General features: G+C 40.1%; 1 protein-coding gene across 3 annotated transcripts in view; it reads left to right on the top strand.

Moving 5' to 3' along the window:
- Positions 1-9,318, top strand: part of Cep128 (centrosomal protein 128) — a 339,922-nt gene that overhangs the window by 74,499 nt on the left and 256,105 nt on the right. The window lies entirely within an intron of this gene.

Genomic DNA, 9,318 nt, shown 5'->3' with positions numbered 1-9,318 from the left:
GTGTGTGTGTGTATGTGTGTGTATGTGTGGTAGGTCTTCTAAGGTTGATTAGTGTGGTTATAATTTCCTACCCCATTAGGAATAACTCTTCATAGGATCTAAACACTCTTCTGGTTATTCATACCTCTGGGATTTTTTTTTTTAATTTAATTTTATTTGTAATTCATTTTTTACACTCCATATTCCATCCCCTGCCCCTCCCCTCCCACCCTCCAATTGCTCCATATCTCATACCTCCTCCCCACCTGACCTCTAAACTCCCTGGGGCCTCCAGTCTCTTGAGGGTTAGGTGCTTCATCTCTGGATGAACACAGACCTGGAAGTCCTCTTCTGTATGTGTGTTGGGGGCCTCAGATCAGCTGGTGTATCCTGTCTGTTTGGTGGTCCAGTGTTTGGGAGATCACGGGGGTCCAGGTTAATTGAGACTGCCGGTCCTCCTATAGGATCGCCCTTCTCAGCTTCTTTCAGCCTTCCCTAATTCAACAACAGGGGTCAGCTGCTTCTGACCATTGGTTGGGTGCAAATATCTGCATCTGACTCTTTCAGCTGCTTGCTGGGTCTTTCAGTGGGCAGTCATGATCGATCCCTTTTTGTGAGCACTCCATAGCCTCAGTAATAGTGTCAGGCCTTGGGACCTCCCCTTGAGCTGGAGCCCACTTTGGGCCTGTTACTGGACCTTCTTTTCTTCAGGCTTCTCTCCATTTCCATCCCTGTAATTCTTTCAGACAGAAACAATTATGGGTCAGAGGTGTGACTGTGGGATTGCAAACTGGTACAAACACTCTGGAAATCAATCTTGAGGTTCCTCAGAAAATTGGAAGTAGATCTACCTGAAGACCCAGCTATACCACTCTTGGGAATATACTCAAAAGATGGCCCACCATGCCACAGGGGCAAGTGTTCTACTATGGTCATAGTGGCCTTGTTTGTGATAGCCAGAAGCTGGAAACAAGCCAGGTGTCCTACCACAGAAGAATGGATGCAGAAAATGTTTTTATACAATGGAATACTACTCAGCTATTAAGAACGAGGACATCCTGACTTTTGCAGGCAAATGGATGGAACTAGAAAATATTATCCTGAGTGAGGAAACTCAGTCTCAAAAGGACATGCATGGTATGTACTCACTAATAAGTGGATATTAGCCAAAAAACAAAACAAAACAAAACTAAAAAACCATACAGAGTACACAAGATACAGTCCACAGAATTCAAAAGGCTCAACAAGCTGAAGTGCCCAAGTGAGGATGCTTCAGTCCCACTTGGGAGAGAGAAAAAAGCAATCATAAGTGGGAAGGGAGGAAGGGACTTGGGAGGGAAAGTGGATAGGGAGGAGGGAACCTGAACTGATATTGGGTGAGGGAAAAGGACTGAAGCCTTGAGGGCCAGCAGAAAGAATGTAAACAGGCAACTTCAGGACATAGGAGGTTGGGGGTGGGGGGGACCTCAGAGTGCACCTGAGAGGTGAGAGACTCCCAGGACGCACAGGGTCCTTTGATGAAATGCCCAACAGTAGGGACAGTAGGGAGAGGGAACTTATAGAGCCCACCTCCAGCAGGAAGACAGGACATCAAGTGAGGGACTGGCTTGCCATCCCACAGTCACACTTCTGATCTCTGGGATTTTGCAGCATTTCAGTTCTCTAGCTTTAAGGAAACCCTTTCTTTCAGCATATGTGAAGGTGTTCTGTTAAGTCCCTGATTTTGAGTGGAAGCCTGGAATTTTACATTACAGATGCTTATTTCTGCTGTAAGTTGGGTATAGGGCTGACACTTTGTGTTCATGCCACATATTACTAGATCCAAAGGTATCATTGAAATCACGTGTATTTGCTCTTCTTCCCTGCTGTGCACCTTTTCATTATCAGTGATAACAAATCAGGCTGTCAGGAGGCTGTGTGTGGCCCTCTATGCAGATAAGTGTTCAGTGCTGCTGAGTCTTTGGTAATGATGAAAAGTGTCTTTTGCTCTAGTTGACTGAACAGCTGCCTGACCATAGCCCGAGAGTTTCTGTAAGTAGGATTAGAATCATCTCTGTGTTGCAGGCGCGGTGCGTCTGTCTACATCCTTCAATGAATTTTTGCTAGGCCATCTGTTTATAAAATCCTTTTCCATCATTATCAATTAATATTTATTGGGCAGCTACTGAGTGCATAGTAATATTGTGCAAACAAAGAGCACTCAGCTACAGATAGCTTTATTCATCCATTCAGTCCTGTTTTATTTTTATTAGAAAGTAGTAAAAACCCCAAATTCCCAAACCAAAAGGCATAAAATAACATTCCCAGGGCCGCTGGACAATGGAAGATGGTGTGTGTTTACGGGCTTTTCTGTCTGCAGTCAGATGAACCTTGAGAAATTCTAATTTCAATTTCCACAATTATCTATGATCTTCTGTTTGTCAACAGTTCTAGCTCAGTGGCCCCGCTTAGAGCGTCAAATGGATATCACATTGCTCTGGTCCTCTGAGAAAAGCCGGGGCTGCTTTTTTGAGAGGAAAGTACTCAGATGAAAACAGAGCCTCTGCTAAGAGCATTCTGCCTTCTGATTTTGAAGGAAATCCTGGAAAGTGCACTTGCTGGGCTCACATTTAACTTTACTTGCAAGTTTTTTATTAAGTAAAAGATTGCATAAAAATACAATCTGTTCCAGTAAAAGCAGCGGTCTTTCAGGGAATAATGCTTATTACCACTGTTGGTTTTGAATTAAAGACTTTAAAAGACTTGCATGGCATTTCAGCCCACCAACTTCTTAAGCAGTAACGACGCATTTGTTTTGCAGATCTGCAAATTTATAAACAGTTGAAGGCTGAAATCCTGACACTGGTCAGGAGGGCGTTTAGTCTTAAATTATTTTCATAGTCATGGTAGTGGAGTTTTGCTGACTCATCCCAGATCTCTGGCCTAGTCCATCTTCCCTGTGGCCTTTGGCTAAGGTGTTAGAGGTAAAGATTATGGCTGTGGGGCAAAGCAAAGCAAATTGGCATTCATGGTGACTGAACCCATGACCTTCTTTGGCCTCATTGGATCCAGGTGTCTCAAACAGTAACAGGCTCCAATAATATATTTTGACTGGAGTTGAGAAGTTTCCCGAAGTTTGCTTAGGGAAAGTAGGTCAGAATAAATTCTGCTGTATCCTACCACAATATTCCTTGTAAAGTCTCTTGGATTCCCAGCATAGGAAGCACCAGATCATACAAGAAAAGGAGATAAAGAGATGGCATGGAGAGGCCCATTCCCACAGCAAATCTTTGGGCTTTATGTTCGGGTCTTTAAAGCTCCTTGCTAAGGATTAGAATTATCATTAGATAATGTTTTCCTTCTGATAACTTGAACGTAGCCACTTGTAGTAGAGTCTACGATGACCATTAAAAGCCAGCTCCTTGTGACTACTTCTGTGCTTGCCTCTCATGTGAGGGAAGCCTACAGGTTCAACTGTCAGCAGGTTTTCCCCACCTTTTGAGCCCAAGTATCACTAGATAGCTCAGTCTGGCTTTGAACTTACAGACATCCACCTGCCTCTGCCTCCCAAGTGCTGGAATTAAAGGAATGTACCCCTGGGACCAGCAACTGTCAGGCCTTTGAACTTGTGTCCTTTACACTGATAGCTCCCAGATGAGCAGGTGTCATGGCAGCATGTGTATTGGATCTCCTTGAGATTTTCATCATGCAGTCTCACTAACTTACCAAAACCAAACAGGGAGTTTGTTTGTTTTAGTTGTAACTTTTAATGCAGGCGTTTCTTTCCCTGGTCATGGCTATAAAATAAACTGCTTTTTAACAGTTTTAAAAATCCATTTAGCTAGTTTTGAGTTGAAAACTTGTTTGTTTAGAGATTTAGAATATAAGTGTATTGTTTTTTTGACTTGATAGAAACCGTTTTTTTTTTTTTTTTTTTTTTTTTTTTTTTTTTTTTTTTTTTTTTTTTTTGAGCATTAGTTTTTGTTGGCACAGATAATCTCCAACTGGGTGGACTTAAAGGCTAAGATTTTCCATGACTTGAGCTCCTTCTCGTGGGGAGCAATCTCTGACTTGATTTAGGAAAAAACAGCCTTTGGAAATTCGTGGAACTCGACGAACTAAAAATCTCCATTAATTTAAGCAAATCACATTCATTCTGAGTAACAGCGTCCTTGTGTTTCACAGAAAACTTTCTTCCAGTGTGCATTAGTCCATTTGTTTGATGCTTTGGAGTTGTATTTAGGCTTCTACAGAGAATTTCAGAGCCAGCCACCCACCTGCTTTCTTAAAAGAAAACTCAGTTTCTATCATAATATTTCATAAATCCTGTCTCCTTAATACAATTTCTTTTCAACAGGGAGTAAACAAATGTCCTCAAAGATATTGTTGACATTTATAATATACATAAATACCAACTTCTAACTTCAGCGTATGTATCATGTGATCTGATTGGTATTGTAATCTCATTGTAATCCGGAAATCTCAAGGTGTTTGTTCTCTGACTTTTACTTCATCTTTATGTGGGAAATTTAAACATAAAAAGAGGAAAGGCGTCTGTGCTCTGTTTCTCAGTGATGCGTTTTTATCTGAAAATAAAATACTGAAAAAAAAGGTTGACCGGACCGTTCATCCCTTCGAGCATAATGATTCTGACTCATGTTTCAGATGAGTCCGGAGGGCTTTTTCTTCCTGTTTTAGTTTTGCGGGTTTCCAAGTGAATCATTTCCACGTTCTTCCCTGTGACCAGAGGTATGCATTGTAACACTGCTGAGCATGAATCAGGACACGTGATGCTCATGGCTTTGCTCTGGGAATACCAGTGGCCCTGCCCATGAGAAAGTTAGCATGCAATCTTTCACTAAGGCTTCTAGTGCCATTATTATAACCAAATTTGCTGGTCCCTTTGCAGCAGACACAAGGAGCCTGTAATTTCTATTTGTTCCACATATTTGAATGTGTCATCTATTAGAGACGCTTGGTAAACACGTTTATTGTGAAAGATGCGGGAGTTTCCACACACATTTTTCTTTTGCCTTTCCCTCCACTCACTAAAGGAAAGGTTGCGTTCTTGGTAATCCATAACAGTAAGTGTTTACATTCATCTGCTTCTCAAGAACTGTAATAGTATTCAATGTGTTTGTCCTTGTAGTGGAAATAGCCACACTCAAGGAAAAAAGAAAAATTGTTGTTTTTAAAGATTTAAATGTGCCTCAGGGGCCCTCTCTTAAGACTCTGTGGTATCCCTGTGATCTTAAAACTGTAAAAGACAATGACAATTCTGGAGCAGGGCACACCATAGCTTTATGGCTAAGCGGCTCTAAGAAAACTAAGCTTAAAAGGGCAAAACAACACAGTTGTAGACATTCATCGGCAAGTGATCCTTTCTTTTCTTTTATAGCTGCTTTTACTAGGTCAGTTTTAATGTAATTCTGAGTTGCCTGGTCTAGTCAAAGGGAGACAGAAACCAGTGCAGGGGTTAACCCCTTCAGAGAGGAAGTAGAGGAGTTAACCCTTACAGTGAATGCTTAACAAAATAGCTCGTCATTTTGATTTGTCCATTCGTAAAATGTTTCCCTTTCAGTGTTAATCTGTTTTCAGAAGTTGAAGGCTGTTTCAATCCAGACTGAATGGTATAGACTTTTGTGACTTTTATGCTGAACTATCTAATGGAGAAGAATTGCTTTAATATTCCAGGTTAGAATATTGCCCCTGGGCTGATGTGTCTGCTGCCTCGTGCTGCTGTAAAAGCAGAGATGATGTCTGAATGGGATGGCATTTCTTGATGTAACACAAGTGGGTCCTTTGCTCTGATGACTCCTCAGTGCCTCGTATGTGCACTTCTTCCTGAAACAATAGAATTAAAGGATCCCATTGCCTAAAATTTCTCAGACTTACACATCCTTACACCACAAGGAACTTTAAAAAGGAAAGTATCAGATAAAGCTTTAGGCAGTAAGTAGACTACAGCAGAAAACTATTATTTTTGAAAAGTGTTATTGTAAAGAAGTGGTGACGTGCTGAAACTTGAAGTGGATAAGAAAGAAGGAGTATAAGATTGCTTTATGTTCTTGGATGTTTGAGAGACATAGATAGCTAGGCAGTGGTGGTGCACGCCTTTAATCCCAGCACTTGGGAGGCAGAGGCAGGCGGATTTCTGAATTCGAGGCCAGCCTGGTCTACAGAGTGAGTTCCAGGACAGCCAGGGATACACAGAGAAACCCTGTCTCGAAACACGCCCCCCGCCGCCCCCCCCAAAAAAAAAAACAAAGAGAGAAGTAGATGTGTAATAATGTTCAAATGTTCTCAAGATGGATAGATAACTTGATGCAAGCGAGGATATAGTGATTAAGAAAGGTGGGAGAGAGAGTTATGGTCTTCAGTTATGAAGACCAGTGTTGGGTTCCCAGCACTTATGTCACACGGCTTACACTGACCTATCACTCCCGATCTACTGTAGGGGTCTCTGCAAACACCATGCCTAGCTGATTGTTTATCCATGTGAGGCAAGAAGGAAGTCCAGTTCAACACGACTCAGAGGCCGGTGTTGGTCCAAACTCTGAGAGTCCAGTACTGGGTGGTTTATTTTAGGTACATTTAAGCACAGCAGAATTTGGAAAAAAAGATTTCCTGGTGATAACTCAATCCTGTGTACACAACAAATCATAAGATGTGATTACATTGAAATTCTTATAAAGTACATACAAGTGGCACTGTCCATAAAGGTAGGTTCTATAGATTGACTAAGGGAGCAGCTCATAGTGAACAAAGTATATGATAAGGTCTGGGGGATGTATAGACCGACCATGATAAACAGGCTTAAGGTAAGGGTCTTGGGGAACCAGCTTGGCTTGGCCACACAGATGCAGAGGTCACCTGACTATTAAATGTGTACATTCTCAGCATTTTGGCCAGAGAACTCTGCCCATACAGGTTCTACATCTTTCTCTTTGAAGAGACATTTTTGTGTGTTTGACATTCTTGATTGTTATCTGTGAGTATAAGTGCCCACATGGCTCTTATACTCTATGAGATCTGATGTCCTCTTCTGGTCTCTGTTGTTACCTGCACATACCTATACATAGATACAAATACACACAATTAAAAATAAAATAAATCACAGGTGGGGGGAATGTGGGAAGGCTTCTGGTATGTAAAGGATCTTGCTGAGTAACTGCTAGTGATGTCAAAGATTATAAAGGAATATTTATTTTGTAGCCAATAGCATCCTTTGGTATCTAATACGTGCCAAGTACTGTCTTCAAAATACAGTGTGATTGACAAACAAGGTCTCTGTCTTCTAAGACATCACTCTAATAAAATGAAAGCTTTTCTGTTACTCTTTGGAAATGTAGCACATTGATAAATGAGAATTGTTTTGAAATAAATAAAATCTTGAATGGTTATTTTAATTGTCTTTAAATACATCTAAATAAGTATACACACATACATATATATATATGTATTTTTACTGTGTTTGATTAAATACTGAAGTAAGCAAACACTTGGAAAATGTTAACATATCTTTCTTGTTTTTTTAGTCTTAAATGTTACAATTTTTCAAATTTAATTTTTGGAAATCATGGGAAAGGGAAGAAATGGATAAATTCCAGATGGTTAAACTGGAAAATTTCTTCACTGGGGAATTTTGAGAGTTTATGTTTTTATGTCAATTAGACTCAGAGTTGAAGCAGGAGGTTAGATCAAGTTTGTGCAGCTTACCACCTGATGATTCTTGCTTCCATTTGTAAGCAGAGGCCACTAGGGGCTGAACAGCATTAGAGGGTCATGTCATGAACACTACTCCTTAGGGTTACAGTAACTTTTTAGTTTGACTTTGAATTCAGTGATGGAAGGGAGTGGTTGCTGTGTCTGGGACAGTCCTGTCTGTTTGGTGTTGTTTGTTCTCTTTGTTCCTTTAATATTGTAGTTTCTGATGACCTTACCTGGTCTGAACCAGCCTTCACCACAGGCTCATGTGGAATAGTTTCTACTCAGGAGTTTGAATCCAGAAGTGGAGGTTGTTCCTAGTTAAATGAAAGTTGTCAATTACCCAAAGAAACCTTTTCCTAATCATCCCTTTTGCAAATATCCAATTAGATTTTTAAACCAGTAAAGAAGTATTAACAAAATAAATAAATGATTAATCCAAGTTGGAATGAAGGTGTTGTGGAATAAGATGGCACGGAAATTTGGAGGAGTAATGTTGAAAAAGGATATGGGAAGCGTTAGGAAGAGATGAAACCGAAGTTGGGGATATAATCAAAATAAATGTGTATAGATATGCAATTATTGTTTTGCTTTTAAATAAAAGTAATTTGAAAGGTTGCAACTACCTTTATATTATTTTTATTCACGTGCTTCTTTGTCTCTGTCATACACACACATACACACATGCATGCACACACACACACACACACACACACACACACAGAGAGAGAGAGAGAGAGAGAGAGAGAGAGAGAGAGAGAGAGAGAGAGAGAGAAGAGATATTAGTAAGGAAGAGACCAAGGAATCATGTGTATTTTATGCCCGTGTATACTAGTGCTTGACACACAAGATGTAGATTTAAGATGTATTTGCGTATGTAGGTTAATGAAATGGATTATGATAGTATATTTACATCAAAGTCAATTTTTACCATATTTACTTATTTTCTGTTGCTTCATTGGAAAGGCTTGAGGTAGTTTCCATTTCCTCAGTTTGTATGGCTGTTATATCTACCTTGCTAAATGTAAGTGATAGTCAAATACTTTTCTTTATTAGCACAGAATGCCATTTAGATATTATGAAAGTCTATTTTAAGTTCTTTCCTATTGCTTAGTTTTTGTTTTTGTTTTTTTGTTTTTTGAAATAAAAACAAACCCTAGCTAACATTTCTTTTTTTTTTTTTTTCCCCCAAGGTAGGGTTTCTCTGTATAGCCCTGGCTGTCCTCGAACTCACTCTATAGACCGGGCTGGCCTTGAACTCAGAAATCCGCCTGCCTCTGCCTCCCAAGTGCTGAGATTAAAGGTATGCACCACCACTGCCTGGCGTCCTAGCTAACATTTTTGTGGTTAGCTTTTGAAAGAATTTTCTTTAAGCTTCTTTTATAATTAAAGAGTGGCAACTAGATAACAATTTGTATATTTCTTCAGGTAGAGGAGAATTTCAATGGCATGGCATGTTTTGTGCAAATATTATCTACATAATGGTGACACAATGGGCATGTTTTTTTAAATTTTTAATATTTTTATTACATATTTTCCTCAATTACATTTCCAGTGCTATCCCAAAAGTCCCCCATAGCGCCCCCACTTCCCTACCCACCCATTCCCATTCTTTTGGCCCTGGCATTCCCCTATATTGGGGCATATAAAGTT

Source organism: Mus caroli, chromosome 12 (assembly GCF_900094665.2).
Source record: "Mus caroli chromosome 12, CAROLI_EIJ_v1.1, whole genome shotgun sequence".
NCBI classification, from domain to species: Eukaryota; Metazoa; Chordata; class Mammalia; order Rodentia; family Muridae; genus Mus; species Mus caroli.
Note: the sequence above shows the minus strand (reverse complement) of the source record. Positions and strands in the feature narration are given on the sequence as shown.